The sequence below is a fragment of the Heptranchias perlo genome, chromosome 23 (genome assembly GCF_035084215.1).
Source record: "Heptranchias perlo isolate sHepPer1 chromosome 23, sHepPer1.hap1, whole genome shotgun sequence".
Taxonomy (NCBI): domain Eukaryota; kingdom Metazoa; phylum Chordata; class Chondrichthyes; order Hexanchiformes; family Hexanchidae; genus Heptranchias; species Heptranchias perlo.
In genome coordinates this window covers 7,681,229-7,692,936 of record NC_090347.1, presented here as the reverse complement: position 1 = coordinate 7,692,936, position 11,708 = coordinate 7,681,229, and positions in this window count along the sequence as shown.

Genomic DNA, 11,708 nt, shown 5'->3' with positions numbered 1-11,708 from the left:
CATAAATATGCAAAGGCAGAGTGCAGAGGAAGATACTTCAGTCTGGACTTGTTCGGATCAGCTATTCCTTCTAGTTATTACATTTATTGGGGGTGAAATTAGACCTCATTGCGCACGTTTCCCAGGTGGAAAACAGGTGCAAAGAGGTCCGATCGAGGGGACCAACCTCCTGCGCCCAAACAGCATCAGAAATACGTCCAACGATGCTGTAGAGGTGTCCTTGGCAGGCACCTAGAACAGGTGTTAGGCTCCTTGAATTTTTTTTATTATTTGTTCTTGGGATGTGGACGTCGCCGGCAAGGCCAGCATTTATTGCCCATCCCTAAATGCCCCTGAGAAGTCTTCAGCAAATGAGTGCTCTTTGATCTTCAAATACTCCACCCCACCTGTGCTCTCTTCTCCCTCCTTCTGGCTCAGGAAAGTCCGCTTCATCGGCAGCTTCTTCGCCGTTTGGCATTTGTATTTCAGCGATGGTTTATCCTCCAGCGTGAGAGAAACGTCTGCACTTAGTTGAATCAGCTGACTTATGCAAGACTTTTTTTTAAAGTGCTCCTTCCCTTGAGCCTGGTTTTTTTTGGGACCATGTGAGTGTTGAATATTGCAGGATTACCAAGAGTAGTTCTTTGACATAAAATGGCTTTATAAAGTTACGGTGCAACCTTTGCTGGAGAAATTTGGTGCAGGAAACGATCCAGTGGTGTTAAAAATTTAAGACTTTAGCTGCAGACATCATAGAATCATAGAATCATAGAAGTTACAACATGGAAACAGGCCCTTCGGCCCAACATGTCCATGTCGCCCAGTTTATACCACTAAGCTAGTCCCAATTGCCTGCACTTGGCCCATATCCCTCTATACCCATCTTACCCATGTAACTGTCCAAATGCTTTTCAAAAGACAAAATTGTACCCGCCTCTACTACTGCCTCTGGCAGCTCGTTCCAGACACTCACCACCCTTTGAGTGAAAAAATTGCCCCTCTGGACCCTTTTGTATCTCTCCCCTCTCACCTTAAATCTATGCCCCCTCGTTATAGACTCCCCTACCTTTGGGAAAAGATTTTGACTATCGACCTTATCTATGCCCCTCATTATTTTATAGACTTCTATAAGATCACCCCTTAACCTCCTACTCTCCAGGGAAAAAAGTCCCAGTCTGTCTAACCTCTCCCTGTAAGTCAAACCATCAAGTCCCGGTAGCATCCTAGTAAATCTTTTCTGCACTCTTTCTAGTTTAATAATATCCTTTCTATAATAAGGTGACCAGAACTGTACACAGTACTCCAAGTGTGGCCTCACCAATGCCCTGTACAACTTCAACAAGACATCCCAACTCCTGCATTCAATGTTCTGACCAATGAAACCAAGCATGCCGAATGCCTTCTTCACCACCCTATCCACCTGTGACTCCACTTTCAAGGAGCTATGAATCTGTACTCCTAGATCTCTTTGTTCTATAACTCTCCCCAACGCCCTACCATTAACGGAGTAGGTCCTGGCCCGATTCGATCTACCAAAATGCATCACCTCACATTTATCTAAATTAAACTCCATCTGCCATTCATCGGCCCACTGGCCCAATTGATCAAGATCCCGTTGCAATCCCAGATAACCTTCTTCACTGTCCACAATGCCACCAATCTTAGTGTCATCTGCAAACTTACTAACCATGCCTCCTAAATTCTCATCCAAATCATTAATATAAATAACAAATAACAGCGGACCCAGCACCGATCCCTGAGGCACACCGCTGGACACAGGCATCCAGTTTGAAAAACAACCCTCTACAACCACCCTCTGTCTTCTGTCGTCAAGCCAATTTTGTATCCAATTGGCTACCTCACCTTGGATCCCATGAGATTTAACCTTATGTAACAACCTACCATGCGGTACCTTGTCAAATGCTTTGCTGAAGTCCATGTAGACCACGTCTACTGCACAGCCCTCATCTATCTTCTTGGTTACCCCTTCAAAAAACTCAATCAAATTCGTGAGACATGATTTTCCTCTCACAAAACCATGCTGACTGTTCCTAATTAGTCCCTGCCTCTCCAAATGCCTGTAGATCCTGTCCCTCAGAATACCCTCTAACAACTTACCCACTACAGATGTCAGGCTCACTGGTCTGTAGTTCCCAGGCTTTTCCCTGCCGCCCTTCTTAAACAAAGGCACAACATTTGCTACCCTCCAATCTTCAGGCACCTCACCTGTAGCGGTGGATGATTCAAATATCTCTGCTAGGGGACCCGCAATTTCCTCCCTAACCTCCCATAACGTCCTGGGATACATTTCATCAGGTCCCGGAGATTTATCTACCTTGATGCGCGTTAAGACTTCCAGCACCTCCCTCTCTGTAATATGTACACTCCTCAAGACATCACTATTTATTTCCCCAAGTTCCCTAACATCCATGCCTTTCTCAACCGTAAATACCGATGTGAAATATTCATTCAGGATCTCACCCATTTCTTGTGGTTCCGCACATAGATGACCTTGTTGATCCTTAAGAGGCCCTACTCTCTCCCTAGTTACCCTTTTGCCCTTTATGTATTTGTAGAAGCTCTTTGGATTCACCTTTGCCTGATCTGCCAAAGCAATCTCATATCCCCTTTTTGCCCTCCTGATTTCTCTCTTAACTCTACTCCGGCAATCTCTATACTCTTCAAGGGATCCACTTGATCCCAGCTGCCTATGCATGTCATATGCCTCCTTCTTCTTTTTGACTAGTGCCTCAATCTCCCGAGTCATCCAAGGTTCCCTACTTCTACCAGCTTTGCCCTTCACTTTATAAGGAATGTGCTTACCCTGAACCCTGGTTAACACACTTTTGAAAGCCTCCCACTTACCAGACGTCCCTTTGCCTGCCAACAGACTCTCCCAATCAACTTCTGAAAGTTCCTGTCTAATACCATCAAAATTGGCCTTTCCCCAATTTAGAATTTTAACTTTTGGGCCAGACCTATCCTTCTCCATAGCTATCTTAAAACTAATGGAATTATGATCACTTGTCCCAAAGTGATCCCTCACCAACACTTCTGTCACCTGCCCTTCCTTATTTCCCAAGAGGAGGTCAAGTTTTGCCCCCTCTCTAGTCGGGCCATCCACATACTGAATGAGAAATTCCTCCTGAATACACTCAACAAATTTCTCTCCATCCAAGCCCCTAATGCTATGGCTGTCCCAGTCAATGTTGGGAAAGTTAAAGTCCCCTACTATTACCACCCTATTTTTCTTGCAGCTGTCTGTAATCTCCTTACATATTTGCTCCTCAATTTCCCGTTGACTATTTGGGGGTCTGTAGTACAATCCTATCAAAGTGATCTCTCCCTTCTTATTTTTCAGTTCTACCCATATAGACTCAGTGGGCGAACCCTCGGATATATCCCCTCTCACTACTGCCGTGATGTTCTCCCTAATCAAGAACGCAACTCCCCCTCCTCTCTTACCTCCTGCTCTATCTTTCCTATAGCATCTGTACCCTGGAACATTGAGCTGCCAGTCCTGCCCCTCCCTTATCCATGTTTCAGTAATAGCTATAACATCCCAGTCCCATGTACCCATCCATGCCCTGAGTTCATCTGCCTTGCCCATCAGACTTCTTGCATTGAAATAAATGCAGTTTAATCTAGACTTCCCTTGGTCTTTGCCCTGCTTTCTCAGACCATCTGTCCGGTCATGTTCTGTACACTCTCCCTTACTGCCTTTTGTTTCTGTCACCATTTTATTTCCCACTGACTTCCTGCATCGGTTCCCATCCCCCTGCCACATTAGTTTAAACCCTCCCCAACAGCACTGGCAAACACTCCCCCTAGGACATTGGTTCCAGTCCTGCCCAGATGCAGACCGTCCAATTTGTACTGGTCCCACCTCCCCCAGAACCGGTTCCAATGGCCCAGGAATTTGAATCCCTCCCTCTTGCACCATCTCTCAAGCCACGTATTCATCTTAGCTATCCTGTCATTCCTACTCTGACTTGCCCGTGGCACTGGTAGCAATCCTGAGATTACTACCTTTGAGGTCCTACTCTTTAGTTTAACTCCTAACTCCCTAAATTCAGCTTGTAGGACCTCATCCTGTTTTTTACCTATATCGTTGGTGCCTATATGCACCACGACAACTGGCTGTTCACCCTCCCCCTCCAGAATGTCCTGCAGCCGCTCCGAGACATCCTTGACCCTTGCACCAGGGAGGCAACATACCATCCTGGAGTCTCGGTTGCATCCGCAGAAACGCCTGTCTATTCCCCTTACAATCGAGTCCCCTATCACTATAGCTCTGCCACTCTTTTTCCTGCCCTCCTGTGCAGCAGAGCCAGCCACGGTGCCATGAACCTGGCCACTGCCACCTTCCCCTGGTGAGCCATCTCCCCCAACAGTATCCAAAACGGTATACCTGTTTTGGAGGGAGATGACCGCAGGGGACCCCTGCACTGCCTTCCTACTCTTCCTCTGTCTGTTGGTCACCCATTCACTATCTCCCTCAGTAATTTTTATCTGCGGTGTGACCAACTCACTGAACGTGCTATCCACGACTTTCTCAGCATCGCGGATGCTCCAAAGTGAGTCCATCCGCAGCTCCAGAGCCGTCAAGCGGTCAAACAATAGCTGCAGCTGGACACACTTCCCGCAGGTGAAGGAATCAGGGATACAGGAAGGAGCCCTGAATTCCCACATCTCACAAGAGGAACATGACACGGCTCTGGGATCTCCTGCCATGACTTAACCCTTAAGTTAGCTTAACAACAACTGCAATGTCAAGAGAAAAAAAAGGAAAGAAAAACTACTTACCACTCCCTTTAAGGAGTTTACTCCTTTAAATTGTTCTCAATTTAGAGAATGTTAACTACACTAGGGACCTTGATTCACTAAAAAATAAACGCTACTTCCTATAAGACCAGCAGACCTTCCCTTTCCTTTTACTTCAGTTACTGTCGATAAGTAGAAATACTCACCTGAACCTACTCACCAATCAGGTGCCTCCCCTGTGTCGCGTCCCGATCTGATTCCTGACGTCACTTCGAACTCGGTCGCAGCTCCGCTCGGCTCGGCTCCTCTCAGCGCTCTGAAATCCCGCCTTTTATCGGACGCTCCCTCCGCTCGGCTCGGCTCCTCTCAGCTGTTCTCAGCGCTCTGAAATCCCGCCTTTTATCGGACGCTCCCTCCGCTCCGCTCGGCTCCTCTCAGCGCTCTGAAATCCCGCCTTTTATCGGACGCTCCCTCCGCTCGGCTCGGCTCCTCTCAGCTGTACTCAGCGCTCTGAAATCCCGCCTTTTATCGGACGCTCCCTCCGCTCGGCTCGGCTCCTCTCAGCTGTTCTCAGCGCTCTGAAATCCCGCCTTTTATCGGACGCTCCCTCCGCTCGGCTCGGCTCCTCTCAGCTGTTCTCAACGCTCTGAAATACCGCCTTTTATCGGACGCTCCCTCCGCTCGGCTCGGCTCCTCTCAGCTGTTCTCAGCGCTCTGAAATCCCGCCTTTTATCAGACGCTCCCTCTGCTCGGCTCGGCTCCTCTCAGCTGTTCTCAGCGCTCTGAAATCCCGCCTTTTATCGGACGCTCCCTCCGCTCGGCTCGGCTCCTCTCAGCTGTTCTCAGCGCTCTGAAATCCCGCCTTTTATCGGACGCTCCCTCCGCTCGGCTCGGCTCCTCTCAGCTGTTCTCAGCGCTCTGAAATCCCGCCTTTTATCGGACGCTCCCTCCGCTTGGCTCGGCTCCTCTCAGCAGATACCAAATGTCACAGTGTGGTGATATCAACCTGATTCTCTTCTTTTGAAAACATTTTTGATCTGTTTTGTTTTAACCCATTTATTGTCTTCCGAGACAGAGTGCTTGAGGTGGGAAGATATGGGAGTTACATCCAAAAGTAATTACAAGTACTTCTGTCTCTACTGTAAAACCATAAAGCCTGGACATAATTTGTTTCTGAAATTGGAATTGATAAGAAAAATTTATATGAGTTGCTATTCAAGCACTCGAGAAAGAAAAAAATTTACTTGTAATTTAAGGGGATAATCAAATTATATTTTAAAATAAAAGAAGTCCAGTCTAAATGGTTCCTATTGAATGCTGTGTATCAAGGAAGAATTCTTTTCGAGAGGGAAGAAAATTTTACATTGACAAGTCCTGTCAGTCCAACAATACTGCTCTCAAGTTGGGATAATTGTGAAATGATAGAAGGGACTCGGGCACAATGTAGTGGGATATTTTGGGAAATGAAAAGCGGTTCAAGAAGAAATTACGTAAAATAAACAAATTTTGGGATATTGGAGCTGACTGTAAATATTGTATTGGACAGTAACATTGAGTTGGCAACATTACATCAAAAGGTCAGAGATTTAGGGTCTCGCATTAAAGATATATTTAAAAATAAATGAAAATACAGATAAGGAATTGTCTGAGGATCAAATGCTGACCATACATTTGCAAAGGATAGCTACAGTGCTAGAAACACATGCCCAAACCATTAATAAATTAATAAAAGAGGAATATAACGTATCTTAGCAGGCGGCTGCTAATGACATCTACAGTACATATGGTAACTGGATTGTGGAACAGACACGAGAGAACCTAGCCCAGATACAGGCAGGGGAAGTACCCTTATGAATAACGAATCAACAAACTGAGGGTGAACCTGACCTGTGGGCATGATGGAGGTGGTACCTCCAAGTGGCTGTTAGCAAACAAGAACATCACCCCTTGCCAATTCAGGGCAATGGTGCGGGTGTGCCCCACTCAAGTGGAGTGTAAACCTGACGGAGGAGGGCTCCTAGGGTTGGTACTAGTAATACTGGTGATGGCACCTGAAACCCAGGGACGAGAGGTGTAACAAGTACAGAATATTGGGGTAATGAAGGACGGAATGCACATATCCCATCACAATATGTTACCATATGTTGAAAAAAAATTAAAGGGAATTTGGCTGGAACAAAATTAAAGGGATGTGTTACTAGACATGCTGTCACTGTATGTCCACATAGTGTTAGACACAGCCTAGAAGCACAGTGTGGGTTTAACAATACCGGTACCAATCAGGATATTAACTGTACCATGGAGGCCCTAGAGGCGGATCTAAAACCCACTTAAGTGGCATATGCCGGAGAGGGCGAATACTGTGTTACAACTAATTTGAAAACATTTAAATATGCCAATCTAACTTGTGATATTTTAAGTCCAGAATTCTACTCCATTCCTGAAGTCCCAGTTTGGATTGGACCCGAGGAACTGGTAGAGATACACCGACATAACCTCACCACCTTACAAGTTTCTGAGAATGTCAAAAAAGGACTTAAAAGAATATCAGGACACATTTGGGTATCTGACACCCCTGTTGCCTAAGTACTTGAAAGCATTGCAAATGGAGATACGCCTCTCCCAGAAGGTTTATTATAACCTACAACAGGACAATAAAAAAATATTAAGCATAACATTGACCAAATTAAAGTCACCACTTGGTGAGATGACCTCTGGAATTTGGGACTGAATATACAGATCCATCCTCGGATTAGATTAATTTCACATGTATTAGTCGTAGTGCAGTTTGTTGCAATATAATTCTTGATTTTCATTGCATGTAATAAATGTAAGCAGAGGATGAAGGGTTTGGCAAAGATAGTAAAACAGAGCCTGGGTGAGAATGTCCCCATTGTTTCTGTGATTTCAACTAAGAAAACATCTTAATGGTACCGGGAGTAGCACCCGCTGGGGTAAGGTGTATGTAAAAGGGAAGACAATCATAGTTTGATAGGATTATCAGATGCTCTGCCTCTCTTCCACCCAGACTGGTGGCCAACACGAAGGGAACCTGGTTAAGATGAGGTACAGCATCTAAGAGGATGTTGTAGGGATAAAATTTGGATTAAGGGATATAAAGGGGTGGGTCCCAATCTCGAGTTCAAAGGTCAGGCGTAGTAGTTGATTAATTAACCCATAAATCCCCATACAAGGACCCCGGCGGTGGCGTACCAGAAAAAAAAACTGACTGATTAATTAAACTGTTATAAGAATCTGTTGCAGCATGGCATGTCCTAAACTTTTAAATCAAATGAGAATAATTGGCTCGGCATGCCTGATCGTGTGGGTGGGAACCGGCATAAAACCTGCTACAACCCCTGCTGCAAGCAGACTCAATCGTGTTTCAAGGGAACTGCATGTCAATACTTTTTTATACATGTCATATATGTATGCAAAGCGTCAAGGTATCTCTAGTTGCTGGGTGTGCTCACATATCCCAGTTCAATCCAAGGGAGGCATTCCACTCAGACCAGTCCCCCTAACTTCCTAAGAAATAGCAGAGTGGGTAATAAATCAAATTGAAATTAATGGGAACAGAATGCGAGATAGTGGCTGGATGAGTACGAGAACAAATAAGACAATGTTTGTGAAAAAGCAATGGAAGGAGTACACAATCACAACAAAATGTGAAACCAGATTTCGGGGGTGGTACCAACCTAATTACGATCAGACCCATAAATCTCCTTTTCTAATCCTTACAAATACACCAAGAACTAATGGAGCAATATGTTTGAGTAAGAATTCACCTGACGAAGGAGGAAGCCTCCGAAAGCTTGTGAATTTAAAATAAAATTGCTGGACTATAACTTGGTGTTGTAAAATTGTTTACAAGGAACAAGCTGACATGAGATGGTAGTCACCTCAGTCCCATGAACCTTTTGTAGAGCATGAGCAGCCAATCACCTCCCTCCTGTGATCCTGGTCCTCAGGTGGCACCTAGAAAAAGCAAGAGAATAGCTGCCCATAGGGAATGCCATGCATGATCCTGAGAAGCCCTGATGGTAGGTAGGAGGTGGGGGTCCAACAATCTGCCAGTGGTCTGATTCTGTGAGAAGCAGTCTGAAGAAGGTGCAGGTGTCTGTAGGCAGAATGATTTTTTTAAAACTGCTTTAAAAATCATTTCCTACCTGCAGAAATCTGAATTTAAAGATCTCCAGCCTCTTCTGTTTCACAGCTAGGGTTTCAACTCCTGGTCAGTATTTAGGAGCCCTCCCAGAAGATGGACCCATGTGGACATCAGATGAGCACAAGATTGGATGTGGCTGTGATTCTCCCCCTGGGAAAATAGCCTACTGTTTACCAGACAGCTGTATACAACAACATGAGTTACTGCTCAGAACTTTTAGGTTTCTGCTCTGTTTCCTCTCTGAATGTTCTTTTTCTGTTGTTTGAAGCCCATATTAAGTGCAAAAAAAAGTTATTTGCGATGGTTAACTGGCTTATTTATTTTAATTAAGTAATTTTTAATGTTTGCATATTCTTTCAGCCTCTATTACTTAATAAATCTACATCAGTATTCAATTATAATACATTCCTTTACACTATCACTCGATGTTAATCTTTGTACAGTACCACATGATTCAAAGAAATGTTTGGACAAGTATTCTTACAAGTACACATGATCTATGAGCTCCACCTTGTGGTACATTTATGTTAATGCCATTCATGCTATTTTTCCAGGGTTTTAGCCAATCTCCGGCTGAAGCTCAGGACAACTCCCAGGCAGGGACAGATTGACACGGTTATAGGGTGAATATGTTTTTGATATAAAGTCAGATTCAAGATTCTAAGGGTTAATTCCCAAAGCTCCAGCATACTTTTCCACCTTAACAGCAAACAAAAAGGCTGGAACTGCTGAATCAAAGAGTGGCTGGGAACTATGATAGACTTGAACAAATAAGTGAGGTTTGTCAGCACATTCCAGATATAAATTGGATATAATGTTAGAGTTTTACTGAGTACAGGGGGAGTCTAGCCAAGAGACCCGCACCAGGGTGAGGAACAGTGGTAGTTTTGATTGGCACCCAGGGGCAGACTGACCATATGGGAAATGGAGAGATTTTCCGAGTGTCCCTGTGAATGGTTCCATAACGCTGTATTGTTGGTCCCCAGTCCCTTTTTTTTCCAGGAGAATCCTATACGGTTTCGGAGGAGTCAGGCCTCCCCTGCTGGTAGCACAATGCGCCAAACCTCGACACAGAGGACTGAGGGGAGGGTCAGAGGTCAAGCTTTTGGCTTCCACTCTAGATGGGGAAAATGTCAGTCTGCTCAAATTTGAATTTGAAATTCAGAGAGGCAGATAACTCTCTTTGGTGGTAATCGTAGGAAGTCAGTTCAGTGAATACTGACTTGTAAAGTGAAATTAGGCCTATATTGGGCTAAGTGTGCATAATTTATTACTTTTGATGTTACAAGGAGTAATAGGAATTATATTGAATTTCAATGAAAACTGTATTCCATTTGTTCACATATTGCATGTAAAATAAATGCTTTATAAACACATAAAGAGCAAGGGGATAACTAAGGAAAGAGTAGGGCCTATTAAAGACCAAAAAGGTAACTTATGCGTGAAGGCAGAAGGTTCTTAATGAATACTTTGTGTCTGTCTTCACAAAAGAGGGGGATGATGTAGAGATTGTAGTTAAGGAGGAGAAGTGTGAAATATTGGATGGGATAAACATAGTGAGAGGGGAAGTATTAAGGGGTTTAGCATCTTTGAAAGTAGATAAATCGCCAGGCCCAGATGAAATGTATCCCAGGCTGTTGAGAAGCAAGAGAGGAAATAGCGGAGGCTCTGACCATTGTTTTCCGATCCTCCCTGGCTACAGGCGTGGTGCTGGAGGATTGGAGGACTGCTAACGTTGTACCGTTGTTTAAAAAGGGAGAAAAGGATAGACCTAGTAGTTACAGGTCAGTCAGTCTAAGCAGGAAACCTCCTGCTTATTACAACCTACCGCCCTCCCTCAGCTGATGAATCAGTCCTCCTCCATGTTGAGCACTACTTGGAGGAAGCACCAAAGGTAGCAAGAGCACAGAATGTACTCTGGGTGGGGGACTTCAATATCCATCACCAAGAGTGGCTCGGTAGTACCACTACTGACTGAGCTGGCCGAGTCCTGAAGGACATAGCTGTCAGACTTAGCCTGCGACAGGTGGTGAGCGAACCAACACGGGGGAGAAACCTACTTGACCTCGTCCTCACCAATCTACCTGTCGCAGATGCATCTGTCCATGACAGTATTGGTAGGAGTGACCACTGCACAGTCCTTGTGGAGACAAAGTCCCATCTTCACACTGAGGACACCATCCAACGTGTTGTGTGGCACTATCACCGTGCTAAATAGGATAAGTTCAGAACCGATCGAGCAGCTCAAAACTGGGCATCCATGAGGCGCTGTGGGCCATCAGCAGTAGCAGAATTGTATTCCAGCACAATCTGTAACCTCATGGCCTGGCATATTCCTCACTCTACCATTACCAACAAGCCAGCAGATCAACCCTGGTTCAATGAGGAGTGTAGAAGAGCATGCCAGGAGAGCACCAGGCATACCTAAAAATGAGGTGCCAACCCGGTGAAGCTACAACACAGGACTACATGCTTGTTAAACAGCGGAAGCAACATGCTATAGACAGAGCTAAGCGATTCCACAACCAACGGATCAGATCAAAGCTCTGCAGTCCTGCCACATCCAACCGTGAATGGTGGTGGACAATTAAACAACTAACGGGAGGAGGAGGCTCTGTAAACATCCCCATCCTCAACAATGGCAGAGTCCAGCACGTGAATGCAAAAGACAAGGCTGAAGCATTTGCAACCATTTTCAGCCAGAAGTGCCGAGTGGATGATCCATCTCGGCCGCCTCCCGATATCCCCACCATCACAGAAGCCAGTCTTCAGCCAATTCAATTCACTCCACGTGATA